Source organism: Nipponia nippon, unplaced genomic scaffold (genome assembly GCF_047370975.1).
Source record: "Nipponia nippon isolate SJK-2023a ecotype South Korea unplaced genomic scaffold, ASM4737097v1 scaffold_21, whole genome shotgun sequence".
Taxonomy (NCBI): Eukaryota; Metazoa; Chordata; class Aves; order Pelecaniformes; family Threskiornithidae; genus Nipponia; species Nipponia nippon.
Genome location: NW_028262338.1, coordinates 1,033,720 through 1,045,840, shown reverse-complemented (window position 1 = coordinate 1,045,840; position 12,121 = coordinate 1,033,720). Strand labels below are relative to the sequence as shown.

The window sequence follows — 12,121 nt, the reverse complement described above, 5'->3', positions numbered from 1 at the left end:
CCCTTCGCTTCCTTTTTTGATTTGCTCTGCACTCACCTACCCTTGTCTTCCCTTCTCTTCTGCTTCCATCCTTGTCTCTTCTTTGCTTTTTCCCCTTTACCAAAAGATTCTCTACATGTCTACAACATGCTCGACATGAAGCACGGACATGCCCTCTGCAAAGAGCTCTCATTCCTCGTCCCTCCCACCTTCCATCCCTCCAGATGAGTAAAAACCTTCCTGCTTTCCTCTGGCTTACCCAAGACAGACAGACTGCCCCTGTCCACCTCCCCAACCCTCTCCTTCTGGAAGAAGACCACACTCTTCAGCCTCCAGTCCTCCCAAGGACCCAACAAATAACACAGCAAGGCAATCATATGGCAAAGAACATCTCTGCTACACCAGAACAGAATCCACCACCCTCCAAAACACAAGCCCAAGCCCCAGCTACTTGGACATCTGCGCAAGCAGGCTACAAAGAGTCCAAACAACTCGGGGGAGTCTTTCTTAAGGGAAATCAAACCCATCACAGACCAGCATGACAATCCTCCATAAAGGCTTTCATGGGAGGCATGCACTGCTAGAACAACACAGGGGCATTAGTCCCCACAGAATACCTCTCGCTCGTTTGCATGATCCACCTGTCACACAGCCAAACAAAAGCCATGAGGGTAACACCACAACATTTTCACTCAGAACACCCCCTTGACTCCCAGCACACCCATCCCGTGAAACAGATTGTGCTCCCTCCTCCATCTGTCCTTGCTGCCACCCACTCACGCTGTGCCTGGAAGCAGCAGGAAAAGAACAACAGCAGGCAGTCGTGCTTTGATGCTCCAGTCCTACAGGCATTACAATCCAGGCAACAGTCGGTCGATCCAGCATGAAGATACCTCGACTAAACAGGAACAAAAGTACATCTGTCTCTCAAACACATCCACTTTAGGTACAAGCAACTTACCTGTAGCACCACTGGTTGCTTCTTCAGAAAAGACACCTTTTCAGGATAGGAGAATTGGTTTTAGAGGACATTTTCCCTTAACATGATCAGAAATTTCTGGGGTTGCTGCATAGTAAAAAAATGGCTCATGTTCTGCCAAAATTTTGAAACCGTTTTGCAGTCCACTCCTTCAGCTCTGACAGGCTTGGTGCTGTGACCACGGCCCTGGGGAGCCCGGTCCAGTGACTGACCACCCTCTCAGTGAACAACTTTTTCCTACTGTCCTAGCTGAACTGCCCCTGACGCAGCTTCATTCCATTTCCTCATGTCCTATCGCTGGTCACCAGAGACAGGAGATCAGCACCTCCCCCTCTGCGGCCCCTCTTGAGGAAATTGTACACTGCGATGAGGTCACCCCTCAGCCTTCTCTTCTCCAAGCTGAACACACCAAGTCACCTCAGACGCTCCACGTAAGTCTTCTCCTCAAGACCTTTCATCATCTTGGTCACCCTACTCTGGACACACTCTAATAGTTTGATGTTCTTGTTATATTCAAGCGCCAAAACTGCACATAGTACTCGAGGTGGGGACGCACGACTGCAGTGTAGAGTGGGACAATCACCTCCCTCGACCAGCTACCTATGCTGTGCTTGATGCACCCCATGACACGGTTGGTCCCTTTGACTGCCAGGGCACACTGTTGACTCATATTCAACTTGCCATCAACCCAAACCCACAGCTATCTTTCCACAGAGCTGCTCTCCAGCCTCTCATCCACCAATTTCTATGTACAACCAGGATTACCCCGTCCCAGGTGCAGTACCCAGCACTTGCTCTTGTTAAATTTCATTGGGCTGGTGATTGCCCAGCTCTCTAGCCTACCCAGATCTCTCTCTAAGGCCCCTCTACCTTCGAGGGAGTCCACAGCTCCTCCTAGTTCAGTATCGTCAGCAAACTTACTTAATGTACATTCGACTCCCACATCCAGATCATTTATAAAAACATTAAAGAGCTCTGGCCCTAAAATCGAGCCCTGCAGAACCCCGCTGGTGACTGGCCGCCAGCCTGATGTAACCCCATTTACTGTAACTCTTTGACCCCAACCTGTCACCCATTGCTCTCCCAACGTATTATGGACTCGTCTTACGACAAGCAGTATGACAGCTGTATGCTGGACATTTCATCCAGAAGGATACTGTCAGAGACAGTACCAAAAGCTTTGCTAAAATTCAAAAAAACCCCACATCTACTGCCTTCCCTTGCTCAGCTACATGGGTGACCTTGTCATAAAGGGAAGTTAAGTCAGTTAAAGAGGACTTTCCCCTCGTGAACCCGTGCTGGCTATGACCAAGGACTGCAGTCTCCCTCAAGTGGTTTTCAGGAACTCCCAGAATAACCTTCCCCATAATGTTACCAGGCACTGAAGTGAGACTGACACGCCTCTAATTACAAGGGGTTTCCTTCTTACCCTTCCTGAAAATTGCAACAACAGTTGCCAGCTTCCAGTTGACTGGCACCTCTCCAGGCTCCCAAGACCATTGAAAAAGAATGGAGAGAGGTCCCGCAATAACATCGGCCAGCTCTTTCAGTACCCTGGGATGAATCCCATTGGGCTCCATAGACTCAAGTCTCTCCAGCTGAAGCACCAAGTCTCAAACGAGTTCAGGGTTGGCTGGGAGTTCAGCATCCCCCAGTCACGCTCTTCCAACACAGGGCTCCGGCGGTCCCAGGGCCCATCATCGGTGTTAAAGGCAGAGGCAAAGAAGGCACTAAACATCTCTGCTTTGTCTACATCCCTCTTTGCGAGGTGGCCAACCTCATCAAGTAACACACCAATGTTCTCTCTGACCCTCCTTTTGCTGTTAACATATTTAAAAGTGCCCCTTCTGGTTGTCCTTCACAGTGCTGGCCAGCTTGAAGCGAAACACAAGCCCAAGCCCCAGGTACTTGGACATCTGTGCAAACAGGCTCCAAAGAGTCCAAACAACACAGGGGACTCTCTCATTCGCGAGCTCAAACCCATCACAGACCAGCACAACAATCCTCCATGAAGGCTGAAAAAGCAGGGGGCAACCACAGCTCCTGAGCACTCTTCATACACCTTGAGGAAGAGCTAGTCTTCCTGACTCAGTTTCACCTGCACACTGAATCGCAAGCACAAACAGTGCCACAAGAACCCTGTTACCCAAGGGATTTAGACCCCATGGAATACCTCTCCTTCCTTAGTGTGATCCACGCATCACACAGCCAAACAAAAGCCATCAAGGTAAGACCATGACATTTTCACTGAGAACATCTCCTCGATGCCCAACACACCCACTCAAAGAAACGTACTGCTGTTCCTCCTCCCTCTGTCCTTGCTGCCACCTGCTCACCCTGCGCCTGCAAGCAGCAGGGAAGCAACAACAGCAGGCAGCGGAGCCTTGCTGCTCCACACCTACAGGCATTACAATCCAGGCAACAGGCGGTCGATTCAACATGAAGATGCCGCAATTGAACAGGAACAAAAGTTCATCAGCCTCTCAAACACATCCTCTTTAATGTGTGACTTACCTGTAGCATCACTGGTGTCGTCTTCTGAAAAAGAATAACTTCCAGAACAGCAGAATTGGTTTTAAGGGACATTGTCCCTTAACATGATGACAGATTTCGGGGGATACTAGATAGAAAAACATTACTCAGGATCCGCAAAAGCCTTGAAAACCCTGCACAGTGTGTAGTGCTCCCTTAGGCACTTCTACCAAAGGGGAAGCAGAAGGGAGGCTTGAAAGCTAAGGACACTCTCTCAACATCAGCCTCAGCTCAGGAGAATTGAGAAAACCTTCCCACACAATCATGGGAAACCCCCAGAAACGTCTGACACCCAACAGATGCCAAAGTTCAGCAGTCTACAGCATCCACTGTTAACAACACATTGCCAATGTGAGAGAGGAAAAAAAACAAAACAAAACAAAACAAAACAAAACAAAACAAAAAGGGTGCGCAAGTTTGGTGAGAGGAGAAAAGAAAACCGAAGGATCCCATCCCACTCTATTGAAACGCAAGCTTTGCCAACAGCCTGAATACAGAGACCACTTCTTCCCCTCCCTACCAAGACCCAGATCACAGAGAAGAACAAGGAAGGCTCAAAGAAGGCTCACAGCATGACCAAATTTCAAAAAGCTTCTGCTTGACCAACAACATTCCACATCCAAAACAAGTGCCTTAAGACACATATGGCAGTGATCTTCACTAGCAGTAGTACCATGGAGAACACAAGAGCGTGAGGATATGCACAACTTCTGAATGTCCTGAGAGGATCCCAGGCAAGCAGCCCTGCGTGTTCGACATCGCCGTTTCCATCAGACAAGACTCTTCCCCAATCAAACTCACCCTCCCCTTGACACACGTGCCCAGGCCCTACTCGGTACCACAAGCAGGATCACTGCCACAATACCCAGACAGTGCTCAACCCCAACAACATGCCCCAGCATTAAAACCCTGCACTGAGCACGACCCAGGTCCTCGCGCATCCTCACCTTCCCTCATCATTTGCACAAAGAACATATGGAAGGCTGCAAAGCCACACAGCGTCTGGCAGGCTCTTCCCACCTGCGTGATCTTCACCCTCAGTGCTCTTGCCTTTGCAGCAATCTCAGATGGAAACACCACACAGCTGCACAGTAGAGTTCGTAAGCATTCTGTCACTAGAGCTGTGACCGCTCGCATCCTGCTCCGCACAGATTTCATTCTTCGACAGAACACCACTAAATCCAAAACGTAAGCACAATCACGACATCAACTGGGTGGGAGAAGTCGTACCATGGAAAACCAGAGCTGGGCTGGGCTGGAGGGTTTGGTGTGTACGTGCATGAAACCAAATGAGTAAAGCATAACAACCAGGCACAGCATCTGTACTGCGGCCGACTGTGCAAGTGCACAAGGAGGGGAAGTCAAGAGCACAAAGATGACACCCACCCCCTCCTGGCCCCTTACAAATCCTGCCTGAGGAGGAAGAAGGAACCATCATGGCTGCTACAGATGCCCACCACTACACAGGGACAGCAGATTGAAGAACTACCCTCCCACAACACCTTTCCCATAACAGGAGCAAAAAGGTTCATCAGACACTATTCAGCAGTCTGCACCTCACCCCCTCTTACCAACACATTCCTTACATCAGGCAGGCAGCAGCACAAGGGAATGTCTCTGGTGGGAGATATTCATAACCTCAAAAGACACTGTGGGCGTTTCAATACCACACCCTATCTCAACATCCAGAAGGCCTCCAACTCCAGACCCTTGGGAGCCTGGGAAGGATCCTGCAAAAGAACACTCTCTGCCCATCCTGCCTCATGCTTTCCTCTAGGCACCCGCCATTCCCCACTCTGCAACATGCATTCCCAAGGCAAGCACATCATCTCCCATCCTTCTTTTCTTACAACATGGCCCATGATCTACCCAAGGATTTCTACCTCCCTCAGACAAGTCTTCCCACTGCTCAAGGTCAACACCTTTCCCAAAACAGGAGCTGTTCATCAGACACTATTCAGCAGACCGCATTTCAGCCCCTCTTACCAACATATTGCCTACATCACACAGGCAGCAGCACAAGGGACTGTCTCTGGTGGGAGATATTCATAACCTCAAAAGACACTGTGGGCATTTCAATACCACACACTATCTCAACATCCAGAAGGCCTCCAACTCCAGACACCTTGGGAGCCTACAAAGGACCCTGGGCAAGAACACTCTCTGCCCATCCTGCCTCATGCTTTCCTCTAGGCACCCGCCATTCCCCACTCTGCAACATGCATTCTCAAGGCAAGCACATCATCTCCCATCCTTCTTTTCTTATGACATCGCCCATGGTCTACCCAAGGATTTCTACCTCCCTCAGACAAGTCTTCCCACTGCTCAAGGTCAACATTCACATCAGGACATGGCCAGGCCCTACTCAGTGACACTGCCACATTCACCTCTGTGACATGCCACAGTTCCCTTTCCCACCTCAGGGCTCACGCCAGCTCTTGCAGACCATTCCCAGCAATGAGAGCACCATAAGAAACATACAGATGGTATCATATGCACTGTGTTGAGCAGACTCTCTGTAGTTGGCCCTTCATGTTTTGCAATGCTTCAGCTATCTCAGATGGAAATGTTACACAGCTGGCAGCTGCGTTACTCACCTGCAATGTTACACACCTATTTGTGGAGATGGTGTCAGGATAGCTCTAATGGCGATGGGCATTGATTTCCGTCTGTGAGAGAACAACCCAAATGTTGATGACCACAGCAACTGTCATGGATGAGATCTAAAGTGCAGGACAATTTGGGGTTTTTTAACAAGAAGGTTTCCAGGGCTGCCATAAGGCTGTCAATGCTGATACAACTACTGAAAGACTATCAAAACAGGCCCAGCATACATCCCATCACGTCATTTCTCCAGCCAGGAATGGAAGCCTAGAAGATGGCTTGGGGGGAAGCGCGGGTAGGGGGGAAGAAAATCCCCATTTCTGACACCTACTTTGGGTCACACTCCTCTCCCTGAACACTTGATACTACGAACTACAGTAACAACATACTTGGAAAAGAACATGGGAAAGTTCTGTGTTGTCTTCTCTGCTTTCATAATGAATTAGAATTAGAATGAATTAGAATGAATTAGAATGAAGAAAAGAGACCACGGGGAGAGAAATCCCTGGAGTCCCAATTGTCACCTTCCATCACGTCTCTTGCAGAGGAGAATCAAAGAGGAGGACAGAGTTTTCCACAAGAAACCGCATCTGATACCAGCACAGTCAGCACTCAGAAACGGTAACAAGGCAGGAAATAATTCCTGTGCATGGGGAGAACGATCATCACCACAGCCTGCGTGTTTTGCATTCCTTCAGCAAGCTTGGGTGGAAACGCTGCACACCAGCAAGCAACAGCATCTGCAAAGCTGGTGTTCTGCAACCTCTCGTCACAATCTGCAGTGATTTTATTCAACTCACACCCAGAACAGCAACCCTCAGCTGCGGACAGTAACCGCTGCTGGGGGCGGCAATACCCATCCTTTTTCTCCCCCCCAAAACCAAGAGCCGAGGCGCTCCGGCAAGGACGCGAGGGCAGATGCAAAGGTCCCAGTAACAGCCTTAAGCACCCGCCAAGCACCCACCGCCCCCAGGCCCCGGGCGCCCAGCCCGCCTCCCAACAGCGCCTCCCCAGGGCGACGGCGAGCAGGGCGAGCAGGGCGAGAGCGGAGAGAAGGGGGAGGAGGGGGCGAGAGGCGAGAAAGGGAGGGCCACTGACCGTGTCCAGGAGAGCGGGCGGCTCCGGCTGCGTCTCCTTCGCCGCGGCGCCCGGCGGCGGCGGGAAGTTGGGGCTGAAAACCATCAGGTCGCTCTTGCCCGCGCCGTCCGCCACGCACAGGCTCCGGCTCTGGCGCTGCGAGTACGACCAGCTCCCCACTTCGCTGGCGCACACCAGCGTCGCCGGCCCGGGCCCCGACAGCACGCCCGCCCGCGGCGACCACCGCGACGCCCCGTACAGCACCACCGCCAGCACGAACACGCTCGACACCGCGCAGATGGCCACCACCAGCCACACGTTCGTCGCCGCCGCCGCCGCCGCCGCCGCGCCGCCCTCCGCGCCCGACGCCGGACGCAGCCCCGCCCCCGGCGACGACGGCGACGACGACGACGAGGAGCCCGCGGCCGCCAGCGCCGCCTCGGCGCCCTCCACCAGCGACACGCTCAGCGTGGCCGTGGCCGAGCGCGACGGCTCCCCGTGGTCCCGCACCACGATCACCAGCCTCTGCCGCGGGCCGTCCGCCTCCTCCAGCGCCCGCGCCGTGCTCACCTCGCCGCTGTACAGCCCCACGCGGAACGGGCCCTTCCCCCGCGGCTCCCACAGCTCGTAGCGCAGCCACGCGTTGTAGCCCGCGTCCGCGTCCACCGCGCGGATCTTCGCCACCACCTGCCCCGCCGGCGCCCCCCACGCCGCCCACGCCCACAGCGCCCCCGAGCCCGGCCCCGCCGCCGCCGAGCCCGCCGCCCCGGGCCCCGGCCCGCCGCCCGCAGGCGGCAGCAGCGCCGGCGCGTTGTCGTTCTCGTCCACCACGAAGAGCTGCACCGTGGCGTTGCCGCACAGCGCCGGCTCCCCCGCGTCCACCGCACGCACCTCGAACTGCAGCACCTGCACCTCCTCGTAGTCCAGGGGCTGCAGCGCCCACAGCCGCCCGCTCTCCGCGTCCACCGCCACGTAGCTCGACGCCGGCCGCCACCCCCCGCCCGCCGCCGCGCCCCCGCCGCCGCCCTCCGCCACCGAGTAGCTCACGCGCCCGTTGCCCGCCTCGTCCGGGTCCCGCGCCCACAGCCGCGCCAGCTCCGCGCCCGCCGCGTTGTTCTCCCGCGCCAGCACCGTGTACACGGCCTGCGCGAACGCCGGCGCGTTGTCGTTCACGTCCGACACCGGCACCCGCACCCCGCGGCTGGCGCGCAGCGGCGGCGCCCCGCCGTCCTCCGCCCGCACCTCCACCTCGTACTCCGACACGCGCTCCCGGTCCAGCGCCTCCCGCAGCACCAGCGAGTACGAGCCCGCGAACGTCGCCACCAGACCGAACGGCGCCGCCGGCCACACCGCGCACCGCACCCGCCCGTTCGCCCCCGAGTCCCGGTCCGACACGCTCAGCAGCGCCACCACCGTCCCCACCGCCGCGTCCTCCGGCACCGGCACCGACAGCGACGTCACCCACACCTCCGGCGCGTTGTCGTTCACGTCCACCACCTCCACCACCACCTTGCAGTGACCCGACAGCGGGGGCGTCCCTTTGTCTCTCGCTTCAATACGAAAATCAAATATACTGACTTCCTCGAAGTCCAGGGAGCCCGTGAGACGGATCTCCCCCGTCTTCTGATTGACGCTAATCACATCTCTTCCGCTCAGGGGAAAAAAGTTGGTCGCCGTGTAGGTCACCTCGCTGTTAATTCCTTCGTCCGGATCCGTGGCGTTCACCTGCGCCACCAGCGTCCCCTCTGCAGCGCTCTCCGGCAGCTGCACTTTATACACCGACTGGTTGAACTGGGGCGCGTTGTCGTTCGCGTCCAGCACCGAGATCACCAGCTCCATCGTGCCCGACAGCGACGGCCGGCCACCGTCACTCGCCGTCAGCAACAAACGGTGCACAGGAACCGTCTCGCGGTCCAGAGGTTTCGTTAAAACAAGATCGGGTACAGTATTTACTGCTCAGTCCGTTTTCTTCCTCCAGACCGAAATGCTCGCTGGGGCTGAGTGCATAGGAGAGCTGCGCGTTGGCTCCGATATCTGCATCCGACGCGCCCTCCAGCGGGAACCGAGACCCCGGCAGCGTGGTGAATTCTGCGATGCTGAGGTTTTTCCGGGCGGCGGGGAAGAGCGGGGCGTTGTCGTTGATGTCGGTGACCTCCAGCTCCACGTGGAAGACGCGCAGCGGCCGCTCCACCAGCACCTCCAGCCGCAGGGCGCACGGCGCGCTCTTCCCGCACAGCTCCTCCCGGTCCAGCCGCGAGCTCACCACCAGCGCCCCGCTCGCCCCGCTCACCTCCACGCTCGCCCGACGGCCCTGCGACACCAGCCGCAGCCGCCGCGCCTCCGCATCGCCCGCCTCCAGGCCCAGGTCCTGCGCCAGCCGCCCCACCACCGTCCCGGCCTCCGCCTCCTCCGGCACCGAGTACCGCACCTGCCCGCCGCCCAGCGCCCACGCCGCCTGCAGCACCAGCACCCGCACCACGGGCAGCCAGCACTGCCGTGGTGGTCCACAAATGCCCATCGCAGTCAACGATTCCTTCTTCTCACCGTGTCGTTACGGATCTTTCTGTCGGAACGGCTTTAGCTGTGCACTGTACAGTAATCCTGTCTCAAGGGCTGCACATCCTTTTCTCCTCTGCGCTTTGTCTCATCTGCATTCTTTTTTTTATGCGCACCGGAAGGTCTTTCCCCGCCCTTCCCTCGCTTTTATCATACGTTTATTAGGTCCGAGCGGCATCATGTGGCACTCTGCACGAATTGCGTCTTACGGTTCTCTGCAAATCGCGCTGGTTTGCTTCATCTTTGCCGTTTTTCTTTTCATGCCCTTCAATTCTTTCTCACTTTGTTGCCGAGTACTCATCCCCAGCATTTTCACTCTACTGGTTTAGGAGAAGTGCATATGATTCTTCCCCAGCTTATTCGTTGAGCACCCTTCTGCCAGTTTGTCTGAAACACGGTGCTTTTCGCTAATTGCAACTCATTTTCAGCCCTGAATTTTGTTCTTCGGTTAAAACAGGCAGAAAAATCCTATCGAACTTTTAATTTTTTCGGAGACGCTTTATTTTCCTTTTGACTGATGTAGTCACCTGTAGTCACCTCTACTCACCTTGATTTGTAGCCCCTGTCATCAGTTCAAGTGGCCGAAAACTAATCTTTCGCACTTGTTTTCCTAGTGAAACGGTCTTGCCATAAATTATATTGAACATATTTTTCAATTAATGGGACGGGTCCCAAGATGACCCTGATTGGGGTGCCTCTTTTAGAAACATCAAGGTTTAATTGAAGTGTTTCCAAAAATATGCACGTTCCACATGCAGTTCTATAAATTTCTTGCAACAAAATACATCTAGAAGTGTTTTGTAACCAAGCCACCAGGGTGAGGGCATTCACGCGCTGGTGCTGTGAGTAAGTCTTGCAAAGATTGAGGGTAGAAGGAAAGAGGAAAACCGGGAAAGCGATCCCTTCTCGCAGTCGCTGGGTTCCTCCCCGCAGCATCTCTCGAAGGGAACAGGAGGGTCAAACGGTTCGGTGATAACTCCTTCACAGGGGATACTCCCTGTTACCCATCAGCTCTGCTGACAGCGCAGGTGACCACCCTGCTATGAAACGCTGAGTGGAAAGGGGACGCAGAAGGAGAGCAGACTCTGAGAAACGCAGGTTACTCCACATTTGCCTCTACTCGGAGCCAAGGGGGTCACGTCAGGGCAGAGGTGAGAGGAGACGCAGTCAACACACGTGGTGACCCCAGTCCCTTGGGAGGAAGCAGAAGACAGCCGTGTCATGGGCGAGATCCTTCCTTTAAATGAAACAGGGTTGAGTTTTTCTGCTATCTGTGCTCTCCATTCGTGCTTGCCTCCTGCCGAGGCTCGTCGGTATCGCAGGATACTGGAATAGAAGTCACCGTCTCCTGCTCCCCCGCCCCGGCAAAGCCGGGTGCGCAGCTGTGGGAAGATTTTCGACCATCATTGGAAGCTTCAGGGCAAAATCCGCCGCCTGGCCACACCGCTCTCGTCCGCCCTCATTCAATTCACCATCACCTGCCCCGGGGCCCCCGCAGGCAGCCGGGCTGCAACACACCGGCCCTGCGGCCGCCACACTTCCCGCAGCCAGACTAAGGATGAGAGCCACTTCTGCCATTACCTCTGCATCTCATGTACACAGACCACAGTTCAAAAGATTATTGAACACGATTATGCCTACTGACCTTTTTGGATTCCTGCCCGACTGATCTCCACAGCACCGCCGGTTCATATGGAAATTCACCGCTGAAGGTAGTCAGGCTTTCCGTGGACAGCAATGATGTCTTGATTCCAGATCCGTCCCTAATGCCATTTTTGTATGGTATATGCCATCAAAACGCAGAGATGAACTCTTCTTCCTACTGCATCTTTGTAACTTACCTGCATTTCCTTATCCCGACCCGTGACAGGATTTTCTCCCCGAGGAAGGTATTCAGACAGGCCACATTCCATATGCCAAATCCTTGTGGAAGTTCAGCCTTTGAAGATGAAGTGTGGTCTTTCCCTCCAGCGCTGCTCTCGAGCGGAGCAGCCCACGGGAAACAGCAAAAGGGACCTCTGGCAGACACTGCTGCTGCTGGGGACTCGGACTTATTAAGCCCATTAGCACATCCCTATCGCATTCATAACGCCCACACAGGTTTTGTAGTTCTGTTCCATTGTTTAGGTCTACACACGGATTTTCTGCAGTCTCACACCATCACTACCATAAACCACAGGTCAGAGACAAATCCATCCTATCAAGTAGAACAGCATTTGTTAACTTTTTCCAGGTACAGGCAACAGAATTGATTTTTTTGATAACAGAGGACCGACGAGTAAGATTCCACAAGGCACGATTTTTGCCAAGTTAATCTGTAGACACGTTCCCGACCTCTGAGTTTCCTGGAGTTTTCTGGCAGTTTGTTTAATTCGTGTAGCAAAAGGAAATAAA

General features: G+C 54.5%; 1 pseudogene; it reads right to left on the bottom strand.

The window, feature by feature from the left end:
• Positions 1 to 6,132: 6,132 nt before the first annotated feature.
• LOC148055504 (protocadherin alpha-5 pseudogene) lies at positions 6,133 to 9,770 on the bottom strand (annotated as a pseudogene).
• Between the last annotated feature and the right edge of the window lie 2,351 nt (positions 9,771 to 12,121).